The following is a 24966-nucleotide window of genomic DNA, read 5'->3' on the forward strand; positions in this document are numbered from 1 at the left end:
TCCTATACTTGCCATCCACATTTCATTTCATTCATTCATTCATTCAATCGTACTTACTGAGTGCTTACTGTGTGTCATTCAATCATATTTATTGAGCGCTTACTGTGTGCAGAGCATTTCGTTCTCTAGCTGTTGCTCCTCTGTATGACTCAAGGCTGATAGAACAAAATGGATCTTCCAAGAGCTCAGGGAGACTCAGAGAAGCTTTCCACAGAGAATGGTGTTTTTAGTTTTGCTCCTGCTTCAGGAAAACCCAACATCCAACCACCAATTTTTTAAGGTATTTGTTAAGCAATTACTATATGCCAGGCACTGTACTAAGTGCTGGAGTAGAGACAAGGTAATCAGGATGGACACAGTCCTTGGCCCACGTGGGGCCCAATGTCTTAATCCCCATTTTGCAAATGAGGTAACTGAGGTGCGGAGAATGTGAAGTGACTTGTCCAAGGTCACACAGAAGACAATAATAATAATAATGGCATTTGTTAAGCACTTACTATGTGCCAAGCACTGTTCTAAGTGATGGGGGGGATATAAGGTGATCAGGTTGTCCCACATGGGGCTCACAGTCTTAATCCCCATTTTACAGATGAAGGAACTGAGGCCTAGAGAAGTGAAGTGACTTGTCCAAAGTGACAAGTGACAGAGCCAGGATTAGAACCCATGACCTCTGATTCTCAAGCCCGGGCTCTTTCCACTGAGCAATGGCCCGAGTTGGAATTAGAATGCCGAAGTTTCTGACGTCTAGGCCTATGTTCCATTTGCTAGGGTATGCTGCTTCTCTCTCAATTTGACTTTTAACAGTCTCAGAGATGTAGAAGGAGAGGACCACTCAGATGAAATGGGGGCTTAGGTCCTGCTTTCTCTACGGCCCCTCTACGGCCCTTTGCATTCTGATTCAAGGCCCTACTGAGAGCTCACCTCCTCCAGAAGGCCTTCCCAGACTGAGCCCCCTCCTTCCTCTCCCCCTCCTCCCCCTCTCCATCCCCCCCCACCTTACCTCCTTCCCTTCCCCACAGCACCTGTATATATGTATATATGATTGTACATATTTATTACTCTATTTTACTTGTACATATCTATTCTATTTATTTTATTTTGTTAGTATGTTTGGTTTTGTTCTCTGTCTCCACCTTTTAGACTGTGAGCCCACTGTTGGGTAGGGACCGTCTCTATATGTTGCCAACTTGTACTTCCCAAGTGCTTAGTACAGTGCTCTGCACACAGTAAGCGCTCAATAAATATGATTGATTGATTGGATGGGAGCATTTCCAGGTTTTCCCACCTACCCCACTCTGATCTGGGAAGCCTCTGGACAGACACCAGAATCAATGATTTTCTCATTCCAGTAAGCAATTCAGCTGTTAAAGTTCAGTTGGCCTCAGGGCCCTGTTAAACACAACAGCATGATAGGACTATAGATAATAATAATAATGATGATGATGATGGTATTTGTTATGCGCTTACTATATGCCAACCACTGTTCTAAGCGCTAGGGTAGGTGCAAGGTAATCAGGTTGTCCCCACATGGGGCTCACAGTCTTTATCACCATTTGAGGTAACGGAGGCACAGAGAAGTGAAGTGACTTGCCCAAAGTCACACAGCTGGGGATTAGAACCCATGACCTCTGACTCCCAAGCCTGTGCTCTTTCCACTAAGCCATGCTGCTTCTCATAGATAATAATAATAATGATGGTATTTGCTAAGCACTTAGTAGGTGCCAACCACTGTTCCAAGCACTGGGGTAGATACATGTTCATCAGGTTGTCCCCACGTGTGGCTCACAGTCTTAATCCCCATTTTACAGATCAGGTCACTGAGGCACAGAGATGTTAAGTGACTTGCCTGAAGTCACACAGCTGACAAGTGGCAGAGCTGGGATTAGAACCCATGACCTCTGACTCCCAAGCCTGTGCTCTTTCCACTAAGCCACGCTGCTCCTCATAGATGTGAAATCAATTTAGCGCCTACAATTTGAGGGCCTATATTCATTCATTCAATCATTTATTGAGCGCTTACTGTGTGCAGAGCACTGTACTAAGTGCTTGGAAAGTACAATTCAGCAACAAATAGGGACAATCCCTCCCCAACAACGGGCTCACATATTCCGTAGTAAAATATTTTCAATGCTCCATCTAATGTGCAGCCAACAGAACCACCTCAGTGGCAAGAATAAATGATTATACTAGACTCTAAAAGCATTGTGGACAAAGAATGTGTCTAAAAAAATGCTTATAACTACCTTTAAAAAAAAAAACCAACAACAACAGTACTTAAGTGCTTACTATGTGCCAGGCACCATTCTAAGTCCTGGTTTAGATTCAAGGTAGGTTGGAGACAGTCTGTGTCCCACATGGAACTCACAGTCCTAATCCCCATTTTAATAAAAATAATAATAATAATAATGGCATTTATTAAGCGCTTTCTATGTACAGTGCACTGCTCTAAGCACTGGGGAGGTTACAAGGTGATCAGGTTGTCCCACAGGGGACTCACAGTCTTAATCCCCATTTTACAGATGAGGTAACTGAGGCCCAGAGAAGTGAAGTGACTTGCCCAAAGTCACACAGCTGACAGTTGGCAGAGCCGGGGTTTGAACCCATGACCTCTGACTCCAAAGCCCAGGCTCTTTCCACTGAGCCACACTGTTTCTCTTTGCTTTGCCAAGTCAACTCGAGAGGCCAGGAGGCTTAAGGATGTACCAGGACAGTTACACGGGGATCTGAGCCACCAGCCGGGGGAGATTGGAGGTTCAAAATTTTCAGGAGGGGCAAACCACTGTGACTCGGGGTGGGTTTGAATGTAGAAGGGGTGACGGGAGGCTCAGTAGAGCCTGTCGGGAGCCACGAGATAATAATAATAACAATAATGATGGCATTTATTAAGCACTTACTATGTGCAAAGCACTGTTCTAAGTGCTGGGGAGGTTACAAGGAGACCAGGTTGTCCCACGGGGGCTCACAGTCTTCATCCCCATTTTACAGAAGAGGTAACTGAGGCCCAGACATGTGAAGTGACTTGTCCAAAGTCACACAGCTGACAATTGGCGGAGCTGGGATTTGAACCCATGACCTCTGACTCCATAGCCCGTGCTCTTTCCACTGAGCCACGCTGCTTCTCTGAGGGGTAGCAGCAAGGGGCTGGCCTTCCCTAATGATCAGCCACAGACCACCGGACCGATCCTCTCCCAGGGCCTTCTCCCCTACCTCCAGAAGAGAAATCCAACCCCAGCGAGACCCTCGGTAAAATAGAGGCTGAAGGAAGGACAGCCCCAAATCCGTCGAATTCGGCCCCGCAGCCAACAGCAAGAGCGATATGGTGGGAAAAGTACTAAGTGCTTGGGAGAAAAATAATAATAGTAATAATAATAATAATGATAATGGCATTTATTAAGCGCTTACTATGTGCAAAGCACTGTTCTAAGCACTGAGCACTGTTCTAAGCGGTGTACAGCAGAACTAGTAGCCATGTTCCCTGCCCATAGCAAGCTTACAGTCTTTTAGACTGTGAGCCCACTGTTGGGTAGGGACTGTCTCTACATGTTGCCAATTTGTACTTCCCAAGCGCTTAGTACAGTGCTCTGCACACAGTAAGCGCTCAATAAATACGATTGATGATGATGATGATGATGATGATGATGATGATGAAGGGGAGATGGACACGAATGGGCGTGAATAAGTAATTTATAGACTTCCAGACTGTGAGCCCGCTGTTGGGTAGGGACCGTCTCTATATGTTGCCAACTTGTACTTCCCAAGTGCTTAGTACAGTGCTTTGCACACAATAAGCGCTCAATAAATATGATTGAACGAATGAATATAAAATCACTCATATATACATGAATTAAATATCAAAATTAATATTAATAGAAAATATATGACATGTGAAATGATTAATGATAAAAATGAGTAACTATAAAATGAGGATAGTAAATGATAAAATATATTGTCAAATCAATCAAAATTATCTGTAAGTAGAATACGTACATAAGTGTTGTGAGATTGGGAATACCAAATGTCCAAAGGTCACAGATCAGAGTGAAAAGATGGCACAGAAGGGAGAGTGAGCCGGGAGAAAAGAGGGCTTAATGGGGGTAGACATCTTGGAGAAGACCTTAAATAACGCTTTGAAGGTGAATAAAGTAGTGGTCTGGAAAATCTTTCACCAGCAGGACAGTAGTATTATCAGCCCAGTGTTTACGACTTCCTCTGAATGGGTTTAATGCACTGGTAATAACTGATTTAAGACAGAGAAGCAGCATTGCCTAGTGGGAAGAACACCCACTGGGAGTTTAAGGACTCCATTATCTCAGGCATTGTCCAAGCCTCCAGCAAAACCCTGGCTTGCTCTGCAGTTAGTTGAGCTACAAACTCGCCTCCTCAGAGCATCAGATAGTCCAGGCCCAGTGCTACCAATCCCCTTTCATGGCAAAGGGCAAAATTCCAGGATTCCTGGAGGCCGATATCATTTTAATGTTTTTACAGAAGGTTGGGTGTGACTGGCAGTTTTAGAAGTTCATTCATTCAATCGTATTTATTGAGCGTTTACTGTGTGCAGAGCACTGAACTAAGTGCTTGGGAAGTACAAGTTGGCAATATATGGAGACGGTCCCTACCCAAAAACGGGCTCACAGTCTAGAGGGGGGAGACAGACAACAAAACAAAACATGTGGACAAGTGTCATCAGAATAAATACAAGTGAAGTTAGATGCACATCGTTAACAAAATGAATAGTAAATATGTAGAAGTAAAATAGAGTACTAAATCTGTACAAACATATATATAGGTGCTATGGGGAGGGGAAGGAGGTAGGGTGGAGGGGATGGGGAGGGGGAGAGGAAAGAGGGGGCTCAGGCTGGGAAGGCTTCCTGGAGGAGGTGAGCTCTCAGTAGGAGAAGTTAGGGATCAAAGCCAAGCCTGCGTTCTCGGACTTCTGCTAGACTGTAAAGTACACCCTTTTTGGGTTCCTTAGCGAGGCAACACGGTCCAGCATGATTTCCAGAAAAATCTTTGACACCCAAGGCCAGAGCTGTAACTATGATTTTCTCAAACAGTTTGGTCCAAGCTAACCCTAGCCTGAGGGATAGCAAGAATGCAGTTTCCCAATCGGGAAACAGCATTCCAATAAGATATATTTTCATTCTTCTGAAGAAAATGTAAGTTGAATATTATAGTCAATCAATTAGTGGTATTTGCTGAGTACTTACTCTGCACAGAACCCTGTACGAAGTGCTCGAGAGAAGACATTGCAATAGAATTGATAGACATATTATCTGCCCACAAGAAGTTGAGAGTCTAGTGGGATTAAATAATTGAATTTGTTAAACCTGTTGTTACAGGCTAAAGGGATTAAACTCATAAACCTACTAATAAAAAATAATGCCCCCTTGACATTTTCCAACCAAATGAGGTGATTCAGGTATGCACACTTTTTCCCTTTTTCTCAAAATAACTGGATTTAATTCTGGGTATAGGTAAAAAATGGAGAATACCTTTGCCAAGCTAACAGGCCTGCACTTGGAGTCTTAAATTTTAAAGTCTGCTACATCAGGGAGAAGATTTTCCAATCTTTTCTGAAGGTGTAGAGCCTTTAAAGTGATCAGCCAGATGCTCCTTCTTAGGAATAGAGTGTGGCTGTTTTTATTGCTGGTTGGTAAAGGATTTGCTTTGAGCTTGGATCAGACCTTTGGATCTCTTTTGAGGGTGAGGGACATGGTTGGTTTCTTCATGCACCCAGCATCACATTCCAAAGGATAATGGTTGTTATGAGAGGGGATCCACTTTTTGGCCTTTTCTCCCCACCCCCATTGGAAGGATCAAATAACTACTACTTCTGATCATCAGAATCGATTTAATGATATAAGGGATATAACAAGGAAGGGACCCAGAGAAGGCAATAGCTATTGCCTTCCTAGAACCTTAAATGATAATAATGATGGCATTTGTTAAGTGTTTACTAAGTGCAAAGCACTGTTCTAAGCGCTGGAGGCGGGATACAAGGTGATCAGGTTGTCCCACGTGGGGCTCGCAGTCTTTATCCCCATTTTACAGATGAGGTAACGGAGGTTCAGAGAAGTTAAGTGACTTCCCCAAGGTCACACAGCAGAAATGTGGTGAAGCCGGGGTTACAACCCATGACCTCTGACTCCCAAGCCCGGGCTCTTTCCACTGAGCCATGCTATGTCTGTTCATCCCTCTTGAATCATTCTTGGAATGACGCTGTTTTCTGAAATGCTTCCATTAGCTTTATGAAATCATTTTTGAAACTTGATGCACCTTGATGAGATTGTAGGGCAGAAATAAGGCCGGATATAATAATTTGAAAACTATTCCTTGACTCCCTGAACTAACATCTATAGTATCCTGGAAAGTCTACCAGACACCAATTCACTGGGTCCCCTTTGAATTTGTAGACCTATAGCCTAAAGCCACATGATAAAATCTTATTGCCAAGAGTTAATTATATTTGAATGGCTCCTATATTGTTGATATTTCATAGCTGGAACATCAGTGCAACTATTACTTAGACAACTGGCTAGCAATCTCTTGGAAAGGAGGAAGAAAAAATAAAATTGCAATTTTTTTTTATAAAATCTGAACTTTCTCTGACTTTTGCTGCTGTAGTTATTGCTGCTGTGACTCAGAGAAAGCTGTGTCCTCAAACTTGCTGAGAAAAAATAATAATTTCCTTGTACCAGAGATGAGGCATCATGCTGTGGCAAGTCAGTGAACACAGTGTGTTCAAGAAGCCTTTGGGTTTGGACCTTAAATAGGAATGTCATGAACACAGAAACGCCTCTTTCTTGCACTTCATCTCTCCAGTAAATGGGTCCGGATGAATTTGGATCTATCTGTGACGAGGGGGAGAGATAAAGCAACTTAGGGGCTTTTTAAATAACTGACACATTCCACCTGAATTCAGCTGCATTGAAATATTTAAGAACCAAGCTTCAGAAAGGTCAACAGACATTCTGAACCTTATCAATCACCTCACCCAACCTATCCAGATTCTTCATCCGCTCCACACCTTTCCATATTCAATCATATTTACAAAGGGCCGAAGGCGAACACAAGACTGCAGTAAATGCGTGGAATAGGTTAATAGAATCAACCAACATAGTCCCTGTCCTCAAGGGCCTGCAAATTAGTTAGCATTATTGGATTGTTTTACTGTTATTTCTTTCTTCCTCTGTATGTCTGGCATAAAATTGCCTGCTCCCACGTGTCAGCCGCCTTTAGGCCAGGGAATGTCTGAATTTAATGTTTTTTTCTATGTCTTTCCAGTCAGGGAATAGTATTTATTGAACATCTTCTCCATTGGGTGCTCTAATAAGGGCACTCGATGAATATTGTGAATTGCACACCACTGCATGAAGTGCTCAAGGAAACAACATGACCTAGTGGGAAGAGTCCAGACCTGGGAATCCGAGGACCCTAGCTCTGATCTCAACTCCATCACTTGTCTGCTGTGGGACCTTGAGCAAATCCCTTAACTTCTCTGTGCCTCAGTCACCTCATCTTCAAAATGAAACATATGTGTAAGAGCAACTGTGTCCATCCCAATTAGCTTGTATCTACCCCAGAATATAGTACAGTACCTGGCACAGAAGTGCTCAATGAATACCATTTTAAAAAAAGGGTACAGAAGACATAAAAGAAAGAGACACAGCTTCAAGAATATTATAGTGTTTGCTTAAAGGAGCTGCTAAGCCATAGTTGTGTGAACAAAGCCCAAGGGCAAAGGGGCCCAGTCGAGAGAGAATATTTCATTAGTCTTGCCACCAGACATTGCCATGCAAATAATCATAGGTCTTTGGGTCCTCTTTATTCATTCAATTGTATTTATTGAACACTTACTGTGTGCAGAGCACTGTACTAAGCACTTGGGAAGTACAAGTCGGCAACATATAGGGATGGTCCAACAATGGGCTCACAGTCTAGAAGGGGGAGACAGACAACAAAACAAGTAGACAGTTGACAAAACCGTCAGAGTAAATATCAGACAACAGTCCTATGACTTTTGTTTATTATGAGAATAAGAAGCCTCGGTGTGATGAAAAGCCTTTCTCTTCAGATCTGCCTCTTCCTTCTTCCTTCATACAATAGGGTTCTCTCTGGATCCTTGTTGGGGGAAGACGAGTAGAATCAAGTGAAGGAGATGGGAGCAGACAATCTAGGTTGGATGGAGATAATCATCAATCATCAGTCAATCGTATTTATTGAGTGCTTACTGTGTGCAGAGCAATGTACTAAGTGCTTGGGAAGTACAAGTTGGCAACATATAGAGACAGTCCCTACCCAACAGTGGGCTCACAGTCTAGAAGGGGGAGACAGAGAACAAAACAAAACATATTAACAAAATAAGATAAATAGAATAGATATGTACAAGTAAAATGAATAGAGTAATAAATACGTACAAACATATATATATATATATATATATATATATATATATATATATATATACACACACACAGGTGCTGTGGGGAAGGGAAGGAAGTAAGGCGGGGGAGACAAAGAGGGGGAGGAGGGGGAGAGGAAGGAGGGGGCTCAGTCTGGGAAGGCTTCTTGAAGGAGGTGATGAGACTTGGAGATAAGACTTGGAAACGATGGAAAATGTGCTGACAAGATTTCCTATGCCTGGAGAAGCAAAATGGTTTATGGCAGGAGCCCGGGCTTGGAAGCCAGATTGTCATGGTTTCTAATCTGGGCTTCCCCACTTACCAGCTGTGTGACTTTGGGTAAGTCATCTGTCTTATCTGTGCCTCAGTTACATCATATGCAAAATCCAGATTAATAATAATGATGGCATTTATTAAGCACTTACTATTTGCCAAGCACTGTTCTAAGCACTAGGGAGGTTACAAAGTGATCAGGCCGTCCCTCGTGGGGCTCAAAGTCTTAATCTCCATTTTACAGATGTGGTAACTGAGGCACAGAGAAGTTAAGTAACTTGCCCAGAGTCACACAGCTGACAATTGGCGGAGCTGGGATTTGAACTCATGATCTCTGACTCCAAAGCCCGGGCTCTTTCCACTGAGCCACACTGCTTCTCTTAAGACTATGAGCCCCACGTGGGACAATCTGATTACCTTGTATCTACCCATGCACTTAGAACAGTGCTTGGCACATAGTAAGCACTTAACAAATGCCATTATTATTATTATATAGTAAGCACTAAGCAAATACCATCATTATAATTTATTATTAGATGCATTTTGCATGGTTTGAAATACATTTTGGCCTAATACTTCAGACCATGAATCTGGGGGTTTGGAAGAGCCAAGTTCAGCACTGGCTTGGTGACTGGCTGCTGTGACCTAGGGAAAATCACTTAATCTCTGTGGATGCATTTTTCTCATCTAGAAAATGGGTATAAGATTCCTGTTCTTCCTTTCTCTAAGACTGTGATCTCTGGATAGCGCAGGATTTGCGGCAAATCTCATCATCCCAGGACTTGGTAAACACTGAAGTCAATAATTGGAAAAACATATTTTTTGGAAATGCATTACAGTTTTCCACCCAGTACACAAGCTACCAGATTACAGTTCTGTGCAGCTATGATTATTGTTGGTTCAAGTACATGGGTGCCTGAATTAGCCTCAGAGTTTTCTTTTCCATCAGACCAGCTCCAGTAGTTATTCAGACTCAGATGTACTTAACATCCAAATCCTAATGGAGGGATGAAAGAAACAAAACAAATTAGTAAATATGTGCTTTGTGATCAGTTCGTCAATAATTAAATTGCAGGTCTAGTCATTTAATCATGCCTTCCCTTTCAGAGAAGGCAGGTTGTTATGGATTTTTCAGGAATGCGTCTTCTGTAGTAGGAAAATAAGCACGGAAAAACAATTGGATGAATGGTATATAGTAGGAGGGTTTCTTCCTAAAATGTATTGATTTTTTTCTGATTCTAGAAATAGTCATTCCATTCGCATAGATACTAACATTTTGGTGGTGGGGGCGGGGTATGGTATTTGTTAAGCGCTTCTTGTGTAAAACACTGTTCTGAGCACTGGGGTAGATACGAGTTAATTAGTATGGACACAATCCCTATCCTCCATGGGATTCATGGAGGATACAATCCATATATTGCCAATTTGTACTTCCCAAGCTCTTAGTACAGTGCTCTGCACATAGTAAGTGCTCAATAAATACGATTGATGATGATGATGATGATGATTCACCATGTAAGAAGGAGGAGGAACAGAACTGAGACACAGAGGAGTTAAGCAACTTGCCCAAGGTCACACTGTAAGCAATTGGCAGAAACAGGATTAGAACTCAGATCCCCTTACTCCCAGGCCTATGCTCTTTCCACTAGGTCATGCTACTTCTCTATATTCACTTGCTACTTCTAAATACATATTTCTAGGTATACAATTTTCCCATGAGCATAGGTAGGAATAATGTTGATAATAATAATAGAATAATAGAATTTTCTTATTGGTTAAGCACTTACTATGTGCTAAATACTGGGATAGGTACAAGGCAATCAGGTCAGGCCTAGTCCTCTGCCCCACATGGGGCTCACAGTCTAAGGAAGATGGCAGAACATATAGAGAAACAGTGTAGCCTAGTGAATTGAACATGGGCCAGGGAATCTGAAGGATCTGGGTTCTTGACTGTTATAATAATAATAATAATAATAATAATAATTATAATTATTATTATTATTAATAATAATACCATTTATTAAGCACTTACTATGTGCATAGCACTATTCAAAGCACAGGAGAGATAACAAGGTGATCAGGCTGTCCCAAGGGGGCTCACAGTCTTCATCCCCATTTTACAGATGAGGGAACTGAGGCCCAGAGAAGTGAAATGACTTCCCCAAAGTCACACAGCTGACAAGTGGCAGAGCCGGGATTTGTACTCATGACCTGTGACTCCAAAGCCCGGGCTCTTTCCATTGAGCTACGCTGCTTCTCTATGACATTTGTTCACTGTACAGTTGGGTAAGTCACTTAAATCTGCCAACTGTCAGCTGACTTTGGGCAAGTCACTTCACTTCTCTGGGCCTCAGTTCCCTCATCTGTAAAATGGGGATGAAGACTGTGAGCCCCCCGTGGGACAACCTGATCACCTTGTAACCTCCCCAGTGCTTAGAACAGTGCTTTGCGCATAGCGCTTAATAAATGCCATTATTATTATTATTATTAACTACTCTATTCCTCAGTTATGTTACCTGTAAAAATGGGTAACATAACTGAGGAATAGAGTAGCTAAATGACTTGCCCAACTGTACAGTGAACAAATGGCAAATCCCCTGTAAAATGGGGATTAAGACTCTGAACCCCATGCAGGACAGGGACTGTGTCCATCAGGACAAGCATATATCTACTCCAGTGCTTAATACAGTGCCCGACACGTAGTAAGTGCTTAACAAATACCAATAAAAAAAGGTATTGAATCCCCATTTTCCAAGGAGGAAACTGAGGCACTGAGAGTGAAATGACTGGACCAAGGTAACACAGCAGGGAAGCGTTGAACCCAGGTTGCCTGATTCCCTGTCCAGTGTTCTTTCCACAAGCCCACACCGCTTCTCAATCGTTGAAGAGGAGAGTAGCAAATTCTGACATCACAAGAAGGCGAAGGCCGGAATGGAGATTGAAATCTCCTTCTGCACGTACTCTCTGCTCTTGTGCTGGGAACTGGGGACGCAGCTTTTACCTTCAGGATCTGCTTTTCAAGTAATTTTCTGTCCGGGCTGACTAAGGCCCAAAGAGGTCATCCCGTGCCCCACACAGCATGACCCCCTTGCTTAGCTTTCTCATTTTCAAACCCTCCCCAGACCCTTGCCTTTAATGAAAGTCTCACTGTCATATTGCCAGCCGTGTCTATAATTAGTCACTGTCACACCTGCCCAGAATCGACTTTATTACTGTCCTGCTCTCCTTGGGCTTTTCTTTGGAGCCACGGGCTTCGGGGCCTTCTCTGTTGCGGGAGACCACCAAATCCTGGTAGAGAAAAGGGAAAAGTCCTGCAATCATTTAAACTACCGTGTTCCATTCAGGAACACAGTGGAGTTTGAACAAAGCTCACGCCAGTTTACGGTGGAGGGAAGACTTTGGGAAGGAGACAGTCTCTGGATAGTTATGTAGGGAAGAATGGGATGCTTTTGTTTATTCAGTGCAAAAATGGCCAGTCATTATCCGAGAGCTGAGAGGGTCCTAATGGCAGAAGACCCACGAAGCATGATGCTTTAATCTTTCATAGCGGGTTAAATGATTCCCTCAGGAGGAGCAATTAAAAATCAGTTACAAAGAATTCAGGGATGATTCTTTGCAATGGCGACCTATCGTAACCTGTGTTTGTATCCTCGGCCTTTGCAGATTGCTTAGGTGAACCGGCGCAGTGCCGGAATATCTTTGGTTCATCTTTTTTCTTGGCTTTTCTTTTGATTCATGTACGATACTGGCCTGGGGGAAAGGGACTCAACTAGTGTCTGGTTTAAACAATGATTAAGTAATAGTTCATTACCTTATTCATGCTCATATACGTAAATCTTATCTGATATAGAATATAAGGGAAAATAGCCCATCACCCCAATAACATTAAAACTTATATACTAAGAGATGTCACCTGTTTACTTCTACATGATTGGTTTATCATGCGTGATCATTTGTAATCAGGAAGAATTTCTAACAGGTCACAGGGTGACAGCCACGAGTTAAGGTCTGATCATCATCAACCGTATTTATTGAGCGCTTACTGTGTGCAGAGCACTGTACTAAGCGCTTGGGAAGTACAAGTTGGCAACACATAGAGACGGTCCCTACCCAACAGTGGGCTCACAGTCTAAAAGATCTGATGGAGATCTAATTCTTCATGTAGAGAAATGAATTTATATGTTCATAATCACTGCATACCATGGTGACCTATATGAGACACAGCCCTAGTATACTTCCTAATCATCGGGAAATAAGAAATAATTGAGTTTCTTGTAATCTCTCCCTGGATTATTGATTGTTGTACTGCCTCTAAGAGATTCTACATTGTCCTACTAAACACTCCAGCAACTCAATTCGTTCTTACTGATTTCTACTTTAGAAAGGCTTCCCAGGTGTTCAACATTTCAAAAGAGGTGGACAATGGAAATCGTGAGGGTAATTGTAAGCATGGCAAAGACGAATTCCAGAAGAGTCCCTGAATTTTCGGGATAAAGAAATATCCCTCATTTGCTATCGAGAAAAGAACATCAAATTTCCTTTATAATTAAGAGAAGGAATTTGGTTAGTAGCATTTATTGGCCTTGCTCTTTAAAAAAAAATACATTTATTCATTCAATCGTATTTATTGAGCACTTACTGTGTGCAGAGCACTGTACTAAGCACTTGGGAAGTACAAGTTGACAACATATAGAGATGGTCCCTACCTAACAATGGGTTCACAGTCTAGAAGGGGGAGACAGATGACAAAGCAAAACATTTGGACAGGTGTCAAAACCATCAGAACAAATAGAATTAAAGCTAAATGCACATCATTAACAAAATAAATAGAATAGTAAATATGTACAAGTAAAATAGAGTAATAAATCTGTACAAACATATATCCAGGTGCTGTGGGGAAGGGAAGGAGGTAGGTCTGGGGGGATGGGGAGGAGGAGAGGAAAAAAGGGGCCCAGTCTAATAACCCATGGGATATTATCCTAGTTACAAACATTGCCATCACTCTGGTCCAAGCACTTCGCAACTATTGCAACGGTCTTAATAATAATAATAATAATAATAATGGCATTTATTAAAAGCCTACTATGTGCAAAGTGCTGGGGAGGTTACAAGGTGATCAGGTTGTCCCACGTGGGGCTCACAGTCTTAATCCCCATTTTACAGATGAGGTAACTGAGGCACAGAGAAGTTAAGTAACTTGCCCAAAGTCACACAGCTGACAGTTGGCAGAGCTGGGATTTGAACCCACGACCTCTGACTCCAAAACCCGTGTTCTTTCCACTGAGCCATGCTGCTTCTCCTTCCTGGGAAGCCTTTCAAAAGTAGAATTCAGTAAGAAGGAATTGAGTTGCTGACGTGCTTAGTAGGGAAATGTAGAATCTCTCAGAGGCAGTACAACAATCAATAATCCAGGGAGAAATTACAAGAAGGTCTTCTTCCCGACCTGCTTTCCTTCCTTCATTCATTCAATCATATTTATTGAGTGCTTATTGTGTGCAGAGCACTGTACTGAGCACTTGGGAGAGTATGATACAATAATATTCACATTCCCTGCCCACAGTGGGCCTACAGTCTAGAGGGGGAGACAGACATCAATACAAATAAATAAAATTACAGATATGTACTTAAGTGCTGAGGGCTGGGAGTGGGGAAGAGCTACCTCCTGTCTCTTCTCACTCCAGTCCATATTTCACTCTGCGACCCAAACCCTGTTTCTAAAAGAAAAGTTCAGTCCATATCTCCCCAGTCTTTGAAAACATTCAACAGTTGCCCATCCGCCTCGGTATCAAATTATTTACTAACAACTTTGTAGGGAAGCAGTGTGGCTCAGCGGAAAGAGCACGGGCTTTGGAGTCAGAGGTCAGGGGTTCAAATCCTGACTCCGCCACATGTCTGCTGTGTGATCTTGGGCAAGTCACTTAACTTCTCTGAGCCTCAGTTACCTCATCTGTAAAATGGGGATTAATAATAATAATAATAATGACATTTATTAAGCGCTTACTATGGTCTAAGTGCTGGGGAGGCTACAACGTGATCAGGTTGCCCAACAGGGGGCTTACAGTCTAAATCCCCATTTTACAGATGAGGTAACTGAGGCACAGAGAAGTTAAGTGACTTGCCCAAAATCACACAGCTGACAATTGGCGGAGCCGGGATTTGAACCCATGACCTCTGACTCCAAAGCCCATGCTCTTTCCACTGAGCCACGCTGCCCCACTGGGACAACATGATCACCTTGTATCCCCCCCAGCACTTAGAACAGTGCTTTGCACATAGTAAGCGCTTAACAAATGCCATTATTATTATTATTATTATTATTATTATTGCCCTCAATCAGCCCTTCCCCTCCTACTTAACTTCACTAATTTCCCACTACCACCCAGCCCTCACACTTTGTTCCTGTCACTTCAAGCTACTCACTGTGCCTCCATCTCTCTCTCACTGCCGACTTGCTCACGTCTTTCCTCTGTCCTAGGAAGGCATCCCCCTTCATGTTTGACAGACCCTCACTCTCCCCATCTTCCAAACCATACTAAACTAACATTTCCTCCGAGAAATTAACTTCTCTTTTCCCCACCTTGTTCTCTCGCCCGACTGCACTGCCTGTGCATTTGGGCCTTACCCCTTAAGCACATCACTACCAGCCCCACTGAGTTTTTTATTCATGTCAGTTATCAGCTGTGTGACCTTGGGCAAGTCACTTAACTTCTCTGGGCCTTGGTTACCTCATCTGTAAAATGGGGGTTGACTGTGAGCCCCTGTGGGACAACCTGACCATCATCATCATCATCAATCGTATTTATTGAGCGCTTACTATGTGCAGAGCACTGTACTAAGTGCTTGGGAAGTACAAATTGGCAACATCTAGAGACAGTCCCTACCCAACAGTGGGCTCACAGTCTAAAAGGGGGAGACAGAGAACAAAACCAAACATACTAACAAAATAAAATAAATAGAATAGATATGTACAAATAAAATAAATAAATAAATAGAGTAAAAAAAATGTACAAACATATATATATATATATATATATATATATAACCTGATCACCTTGCATCCCCCCAGCGCTTAGAACAATGCTTTGCACATAGTAAGTGCTTAATACATGGCATCATTATTATTATTTATGATTATGTCCTTCTGCTCTGCCGCTTCTCTTATGAGTAGTCTAACTCACTGTGGGCAGGGAACATGTCTACTAACTCTGTTAAACTGTACTCTCCCAAGCACTTAGTTCAGTGCTCTGCACACAATACGCACTCAGTAAATACCATTGATTGACTGATGGATGGACTTTAATGTGTCATGTCTACCAACTCTATTTCATCCCCCCAAAGGCTTAATGTAGCACTCTGCACACAGTACGGGCCCCATAGATATCATCAATTCTTTGAAATGCAGCATAAACCAAGAAGATAAACGTATAGCCCCTTTTAGACTTTTAGCCCCTTAACCCCTTTTAGACCGTGAGCCCACTGTTGGGTAGGGACTGTCTCTATATGTTGCCAATTTGTACTTCCCAAGCGCTTAGTACAGTGCTCTGCACACAGTAAGCGCTCAATAAATACGATTGATGATGATGATATAGCATGCGGCTTTCTACAGGAAGTTGACGTCTTTATCATGTCCCTATAAAGTACAGACCCAGATTCACTAAGTTGTCTTCTCCCAGAAGCCCAAGATCCAAGTCTTATATTGTCAGTTTGACATCTTGAACTTAGTGAATAGCAGCAGTGATTTCCCAGTGGCCTGTGGTTTGCCGCACTCTCTCCAAAAACGCCCAAGTGTACTACTCAGTACTCAAAATACTTGGGGAAATTGGCACAAAAAGTGACCTGATTAAATAAAGGGAAGAAGCTGGTGACCGTTTCAAAAATGCCCATAATCCCCAATTTGCAGAAATATTTTATAACCATAGAGCTAGGCTGCTTTCTGTCGCTTGCAGCAGTCACCGTAGTACAACCAGGTGGAGCCTGGGCCCGGGAGTTGGATGACTGGGGCCCCTCCACACGACTGCTGGGTGACCTTGGGTAAGTCACTTAACGTCTCTGTCCCTCATATCTCTCATCTGTTAAATGGGGATTAAGACTGTGAACCCCATATGGGACAGGGGACTGTGTCCAACCTGATAACCTTCTATCTACCACAATGCTTGGCAAATCATAAGCAGCTAAAACCACAATTATTATTATTTTTTAAAAAAAGCCCAGAAGAAAGGGTCATTGTGATGCTTGGTGCTTTAAATGTTTAGTACAGTGCAGTAAGCCCTCAATTCATTCAGTCGTATTTATTGAGTGCTTACTGTGTGCAGAGCACTGTACTAAGCGCTTGAGCACTCAATAAATGCCGTTGATTGGTTGTTTTGCACCAAACTTTTAAATGGCACGTACTTTTGTTTTGACAACCGGGTTGCCCTGATTCAAAAATGGATTATTTGACATGGCTTTTACATAATATATTTTGTCCGGAATAAAATGGAAAAATACTGAATAAGTGCCCGTAATGCACCACCCCAAATGTCATTGAGGACATTTACGTAGTTAGCGTTCCTTACGTTGCCACATCTGCCATTGCATTTACTTTGAAGCCCCAACCCCTTTATGACAGGGTTTGAGAAGCGATTCATTTTTCAGGCTGAAAAAGTTGGCTGTCGACCTGGCATCTACAGTATTTATTGGAAAGTGATTCATTAGTCCCTGAACATATATGACTTGAATGGAAATCCAGACAAACCAAAGTCGAACTCCAGACTGCATAACTGAACAGTGCACGAATAGAGGAGGAAATGGAATTAGGTTATCTCTCTTCAGACGGCAACCACTGCAGACTGGCACAGACAATCATCTTGTGGTCCCTCGATGGCCTCAACCCCACCTTTCTGCACTTCCAAAATCCTTCCAACCTTGGGGTTGTATCAGAGTTCGGTACAGGGCAGCATGACACACTGGTCGTGATAATATTTATTTAAATGCTTATGGTATGCAAGGCACTGAACTAAGTGCTGGGGAAAAATACGCAGTCTAAGAACAAAGAGAAGAGAGGGATTGGGTGCTTAGTCGAAGGAACCCCTGATTAGAATCTACCTGTCAGTCAGAGAAGAGAAAGGTGTTTTAATCCCAGTTCTACCCCAAGCCTATTCTCTACCTTTGTGGGAGTCACTTATCCTCTCTGCTTCCGTTTCCTCATCTGTAAAATGGGGATTGAACTTGTCCTTGCCTCTTTTTAATTGCTGAGTCCCTAGTGGGACAGAGACCATGTTAGATTGGATTATTTTATATCTACCCCAGTGCTTTGGCCAAAAGGAAGTGAAAAATGCCATCATTAATACGCAACCTGATTCCCACTTTGAACTTTGTCTTCCTCCTCTCCCAAGTGGCAAATGTGATCAGTGGTTTTTCCCTGATGCTAGACATTTGGCAGTACCTAGGGCCCAGTGATGACTGTTATAATAATAATAATAATGATATTTTTTACGCGCTTACTATGTGCAAAGCACTGTTCAAAGCACTGGGGAGGTTACAAGGTGATCGGGTTGTCCCACAGGGGACTCACAGTTTTAATCCCCATTTTACAGATGAGGTAACTGAGGCACAGAGAAGTTAAGTGAATTACCCAAAGTCACACAGCTGACAGTTGGTGGAGCTGGGATTTGAACCCTTGACCTCTGACTCCAAAGCCCTTGCTCCTTCCACTGAGCTATGTTATCCACGGAGACATAGTTTGGGCATGACAGGGAATGACCCAAGAGTGGTGGGGAGTGTGTGTGGGATGCAGCTTTATTTATTGTTTAGTCATTGTTTTTTATGGCACTTGTCAAGCGCTAATTATGTGCCAGGCACTGTACTAAGCGCTACGGTAGATACTAACTTATCGGGCTGGACACAGTCCCTGACCCATACGGGGCTCACAACTTAATCCCTGTTTTATAGATGAGGTAACTGAGGCACAGAAAAGTGAAGTGACTTGCCAAAGGTCACACAACAGACAAGTTGCAGAGCTGGGATTCGAGCCCAGGTCCTTCTCATTCCCAGGCCTGTGATTGATCCACTAGGCCATGCTGCTTCTCTCATAATAATAATAATAATAATAACAATATTTATTAAGTGCTTACTATGTGCAAAGCACTGTTCTAAGCGCTGTGGAGGTAAGAAGGTGATCAGGTTGTCCCACGGGGGGCTCCCAGTCTTAATCCCCATTTTACAGATGAGGTAACTGAGGCACAGAAAAGTCAAGTGACTTGCCCAGTGTTACACAGCTGACAATTGGCAGAGCTGGGATTGGAACCCATGACCTCTCCCCCTCGTCCCCCTCTCCATCCCCCCATCTTACCTCCTTCCCTTCCCCACAGCACTTGTATATATGTATAAATGTTTGTATGTATTTATTACTCTATTAATTAATTAATTTATTTTACTTGTACATATCTATTCTATTTATTTTATTTTGTTAGTATGTTTGGTTTTGTTCTCTGTCTCCCCCTTTTAGATTGTGAGCCCACTGTTGGGTAGGGACCGTCTCTATATGTTGCCAACTTGTACTTCCCAAGTGCTTAGTACAGTACTCTGCACACAGTAAGCACTCAATAAATACGATCGATTGATTGATTGATTGACCTCTGACTCCAAAGCCTGTGCTCTTTCCACTGAGCCACGCTGCTCTACTGAGGTAGTCACCTCAGCTTTTTCTCTCCCACTTTATGCTTCCAAGTAAAGGCTCCAAACCTCTGGATGCACTCGGGGGTTTTCAGATAGACTATGTCAAGAGCCATGGGAAACAGACATCTGCTCGTTTTTCAAATAGACAGTTCACTCCCAGCCAGCAAAGTGCTAATGAAGCATTCACACTTTTACAAAGTGAAAAGGCAATAGGGGGAAGAGAAAACCATTTTCAATCCACAGAAATGCACCAGAGTGCAGCACCCGCTTCACCTGGAGGGAATAGAAAGGGTGAAAGGCAAATTTTTCTCTCCATCATTAAAGCCATCTTTAAAGAAGTTGGCAAGGGGATAATTCCACCTTGCCGGGCATCAATGGAGGCGCGAGTCACACAGGCCGCTGCAGGGTGATGTCACCTTGGATTAAAGTTGAGTAGGGACTGTCTCTATATGCTGCCAACTTGTACTTCCCAAGCTCTTAGTACAGTACTCTGCACACAGTAAGCGCTCAATAAATACGATTGAATGAATGGCTGAATGAATTTAAGCATTTTACAACCCCTGGGGACAAAATGAGTCTGCAGTAATGAAAAGCATAACAAAATGAATAGGGCCTGAATACGATGGCGCGATCGTAGATTGAGTCCTGCGATCCAGACGACAGGGTAACCCGGACGTATCACAGATGCCACAGCCAACTTATAAAACGGCTCCACTGCCAGTCAATCAGTGGTATTTATCCAGTGTCTATGACACTGTACTAAGCACTCGGGAGGGTACAGTGTAATAGAGTTGGTTGACGGGTTCCCTGCCCATACAGAGCTTCTAGTCTAGAGGGTCATATTGGTGTTGCATCTATGCCAGCATCATCATCAATCGTATTTATTGAGCGCTTACTATGTGCAGAGCACTGTACTAAGCGCTTGGTCTACAGTTTACCAATTCCACCACCTATGTGCCATTGTTACCCCGAGAGGTCCCTTTCACTTCCAGACCTGTCCTCTAATCTATCCACTAGGCCATGCTGCTCACAAACTTCAAAATCTGGATTTTTGTATCACTGCACCTGGAGTGGTGGACTTCTGTCTATTTTCAGTTCTCCCAGAAATCATCGATGTCTTATCCACGCAAAGGCTGGCTAACACCCTGTCTCCCCAGTACACTCTGGCCCTGGTTATGTAGATTTTTCAAGTCAATCGGCCAAGTGAAATTGCAGACCCATTTTTTCTTTACAGTGTTCTAAACCGAATAGCGTCACTGTAGAGACTACGAGTTCACCGAGGGTTATTAGAGGCAACATGTTGGGGGGCGGTAATTAGACAGATCGGCACTTTCAAATTCCCAACAGGCCCCAAAAGATGGGAGAAATTAAACTTCGCAAGGAGATTGAAAAGGTTCCAAATTGCGTTCCGTGAGCTGAGCTCACCAGGAACCTTACACTTCTTTGATCGTTCCTTGTGTGAATAAGCAAATTGTTCTACCAGCTTCAGTCTCTTCTGCAATGAAATTGTATTGTGTGGCTTTGTAGCTGCTCTGCTGTTGCCCCTCCCATTAACAGGAGATGATAATAATTATAATAATGGCATTTATTAAGTGCTTACTGTGTGCAAAGCACTGTTCTAAGCACTGGGGAGGTTACAAGAAGATCAGGTTGTCCCACGGCGGGGGCGGCTCCCAGTCTTAATCCCCGTTTTACAGATGAGGTAACTGAGGCACAGAAAAGTTAAGTGACTTCCCCGAAGTCCCACAGCAGACAAGTGGTGGAGCCGGGATTTGAACCCACGACCTCTGACTCCAAAGCCTGTTCTCTTTCCACTGAGCCATGCTGCTTCTCTAAGGAGATGCTAAGGTAAGACTTGTGCGAGTGAAGAGGACAAGATAAGCCCTTCCACCCCTCATTCATTCAATCAATTGTATTTATTGCTCATTTACTTTGTGCAGCAATCAATCATATTTATTGAGTGCTTACTGTGTGCAGAGCACTGTACTAAGCGCTTGGGAAGTACAAGTTGGCAACATATAGAGACAGTCCCTACCCAACAGTGGGCTCACAGTCTAAAAGGGGGAGACAGAGAAAAATCAATCAATCAATTAGTCATATTTATTGAGCGCTTACTATGTGCAGAGCACTGTACTAAGCGCTTGGGAAGTACAAATTGGCAACATATAGAGACAGTCCCTACCCAACAGTGGGCTCACAGTCTAAAAGGAGGAGACAGAGAACAAAGCCAAACATACTAACAAAATAAAATAAATAGAATAGATATGTACAAGTAAAATAAATAAATAAATATATAGAGTAATAAATATGTACAAACATATATACATATATACAGGTGCTGTGGGGAAGGGAAGGAGGTAAGATGGGGGGATGGAGAGGGGGACGAGGGGGAGAGGAAAGAAGGGGAAAAATACAAACATACTAACAAAATAAAATCAATAGAATAGATATGTACAAGTAAAATAATTATACAAAACGCTTGGGAAAGTACAGTATAACAGTAAAGAGGCGCATTGCCTACTCCCAATGAGGTTAGAGTCTAGAGATGAGTTTACAATCTAGAATGTCCCAGGCCCACACATTTTTGCAGTAAGCCTTTCAATGTTCAATCAATCAATCGTATTTATTGAGCACTTACTGTGTGCAGAGCACTGTACTAAGCGCTTGGGAAGTCCAAGTTGGCAACATATAGAGACAGTCCCTACCCAACAGTGGGCTCACAGTCTATGATCACGTGTCCACATTCCTGTCTCTTTGTTGCTCTACATTTCCAGTTCCTCCCTCCCAACTCCAACCAATAATAGAATCTGGCATTGGCAGAAGATGTGACAAGGAGCACAATAGGAACTGTGCGAAAAAGCACACATTGTTTTATAAACATCACAGATAAAATAAATCACCTGCGTTGGCCCAGGCGCTCATGAAAGCACATATAATCAGAGGATTTGCGGCTCCAAAACAATCTCGCTCTGGGTTCCCCAAATGCATGCGACACCATTCTCTGCACCGTGCGGCCTTCCGATGTACGTGGTGACCGACTGACTACATTTTAATAACCGGCTTTGTTCGCGAATAGTCTTCACGGTTTGAAAGGATAATGTGTGGTAGAGTATTCATTCGACGATATCAAAATGTCAACCCCATAATGTTCCGGGAGGAGTCCACACCATTTCAGTAAATTGTTTTGACAGAAAAAGTTTTACAGTTAATTCACTGAGACATCTCGAGCCTTTGCGACAGGAATATAAAATCTTTATTGGCTGTTTTGAGCAGGGCGATGTTATTGACTACTAGCTATATTCCCGCTTGCCTATGTCTCTCTTGATGTTTCTACCGCATCTATGAAGTTTAAACCTAGGCATTTTGGCAAGCGTGTTATTTAGAAAATCGAATGAAAATGTACTTCAGGGTGGTTATGAGAGCCGTGTCTTTTTTCATTTGTTATGCTTGGAAGGTTCCAAACTGCTCATGATTTAAATTGTCCTGGGTTAATCATATTTACTGGGTGCTAACTGTATGCAGAGCACTGTACTAAGTGCTTGGGAGCGTACAACATAACAGTTGGTAGACATGATCCCTGCCTTCAGCGAGCTTACAGTCTCAAGGAGGAGACTAGTATTAATATAATTCTATTTATTCTGACGGTTTTGATAACTGTCTACATGTTTTGTTTTGTTGTCTTTCTCCCCATTCTAGACTGTGAGGCCATTGTTGAGTAGGGTTTGTCTCTATTTGTTGCCAAATTGTACTTTCCAAGTACTTAGTGCAGTGCTCTGCACACAGTAAGTGCTCAATAAATAGGATTAAATGAATAAATTATGGTATGTACATAAGTGCTGAGGGAGGAGTGAATAAAGGAAGAAAATCAGAGCAATGCAGAAGGAAGTGGGAGCAGAGGAAATAAGAGGCTAAGTTGGGGTGGGCCTCTTCCAGATGGAGTGCCTTCAGTGAGGATTTGAAGGTAGGGAGAGTGATCGTCTGACAGATATGAAGAGGGTGCCGAGGTGGATGGACAACCACTGGAAATTCTTGAGGAGTGGGGAAACACGGACTTAATGTTTTTGTAGAAAATTGATCCGGGTATCAGAGTGAAGTACGGACTGGAGTCGGGGGAGGCAGGGAGGTCAGCCAGGAGGAAGATAAAAAGTCATCAAGGTGGGACAGGATAAGTGTTTGTAGTAACAGTGTGGGTGGAGAGGAAAGGGCAGATTTTAACGATACCATGAAGGTTGAACTGACAGGATTTGATGGTAATAATAATAATAATGATAGCATTTATTAAGCGCTTACTATGTGCAAAGCACTGTTCTAAGCGCTGGGGAGGTTACAAGGTGATCAGGTTGCCCCACGGGGGGCTCACAGCCTCAATCCCCATTTTAAAGATGAGGTAACTGAGGCACAGAGAAGTGAAGTGACTTGCTCAAAGTCACACAGCTGGCAATTGATGGAGTCAGGATTTGAACCTATGACCTCGGACTCCAAAGCCCAAGCGCTTAGTACAGTGCTCTGCACATAGTAAGCGCTCAATAAATACGATTGATTGATTGACTGATTTCCACTGAGCCACGCTGCTTCCCTGGTGATAGGTTGAATATGCGGGTTGAATGAGAGAGGTGAGTCAAAGATAAAGCCAAGGGTAAGGGATTGTCAGGCAAGGAGGATGGTTGTGTTCTTCCCCTCGGCAGACTCCCCACTCCTCCACTTTTTTTGTTTTTAATGATATTTGCTAGGGGCGTCCGATGTGCCAGGCACTGCACTAAGCACTAAGGTAGGTACAAATCAATCAGGTCGGTTTCTGACCCATACAGGGCTCACAGTCTAAGTGGAAGGGAGAACACTTAGAGAAGCAGCGTGGCTCAGTGGAAAGACCACGGGCTTTGGAGTCAGAGGTCATGGGTTCAAATCCCGGCGCCACCACTAGTCAGCTGTGTGACTTCTGGCAAGTCACTTAACTTCTTTGTGCCTCAGTTACCTCATCTGTCAAATGGAGATTAAGACTGTGAGCCCCCCGTGGGACAACCTGATCACCTTGTAACCTCCCCAGCACTTAGAAAAGTGCTTTGCACATAGTAAGCACTTAATAAATGCCATTATTATTATTATTAGTATTTGAGGTACTTGAGTCATAGAGAAGTTGTGAGCTGCCCAAGGTCACACTTGTTTTGTTGTCTGCCTCCCCCCTCTAGATTGTGAGCCCGTTGTTGGGTAGGGATTGTCTCTATTGGTTGCCGAATTGTACTTTCCAAGCACTTAGTACAGTGCTGTACACACAGTAAGCGCTCAATAAATACGATTGAATGAATGAATGAACACAGCAGACAAGTGGCAGAGCAAGGATTAGGACCTAGATCTCCTTATCCCAGCTCCACCAATTGTCAGCTGTGTGACTTTGGGCAAGTCACTTAACTTCTCTGTGCCTCAGTTCCCTCAACTGTAAAATGGGTATTTAAGGCTGTGAGCCCCCCGGGGGACAACCAGATCTCCTTATATCCACCTCAGCGCTTAGAACAGTGTTTTGCATATAGTAGGCGCTTAACAAATGCCATCATCATCATCATTATTATTATTATTCCCAGGGCTAAGCTCTTTCCACTAGGTCACACTACTTTTTCCCTACAAATTACTTGCCCAGTAA

Source organism: Tachyglossus aculeatus, chromosome 6 (genome assembly GCF_015852505.1).
Source record: "Tachyglossus aculeatus isolate mTacAcu1 chromosome 6, mTacAcu1.pri, whole genome shotgun sequence".
NCBI lineage: Eukaryota > Metazoa > Chordata > Mammalia > Monotremata > Tachyglossidae > Tachyglossus > Tachyglossus aculeatus.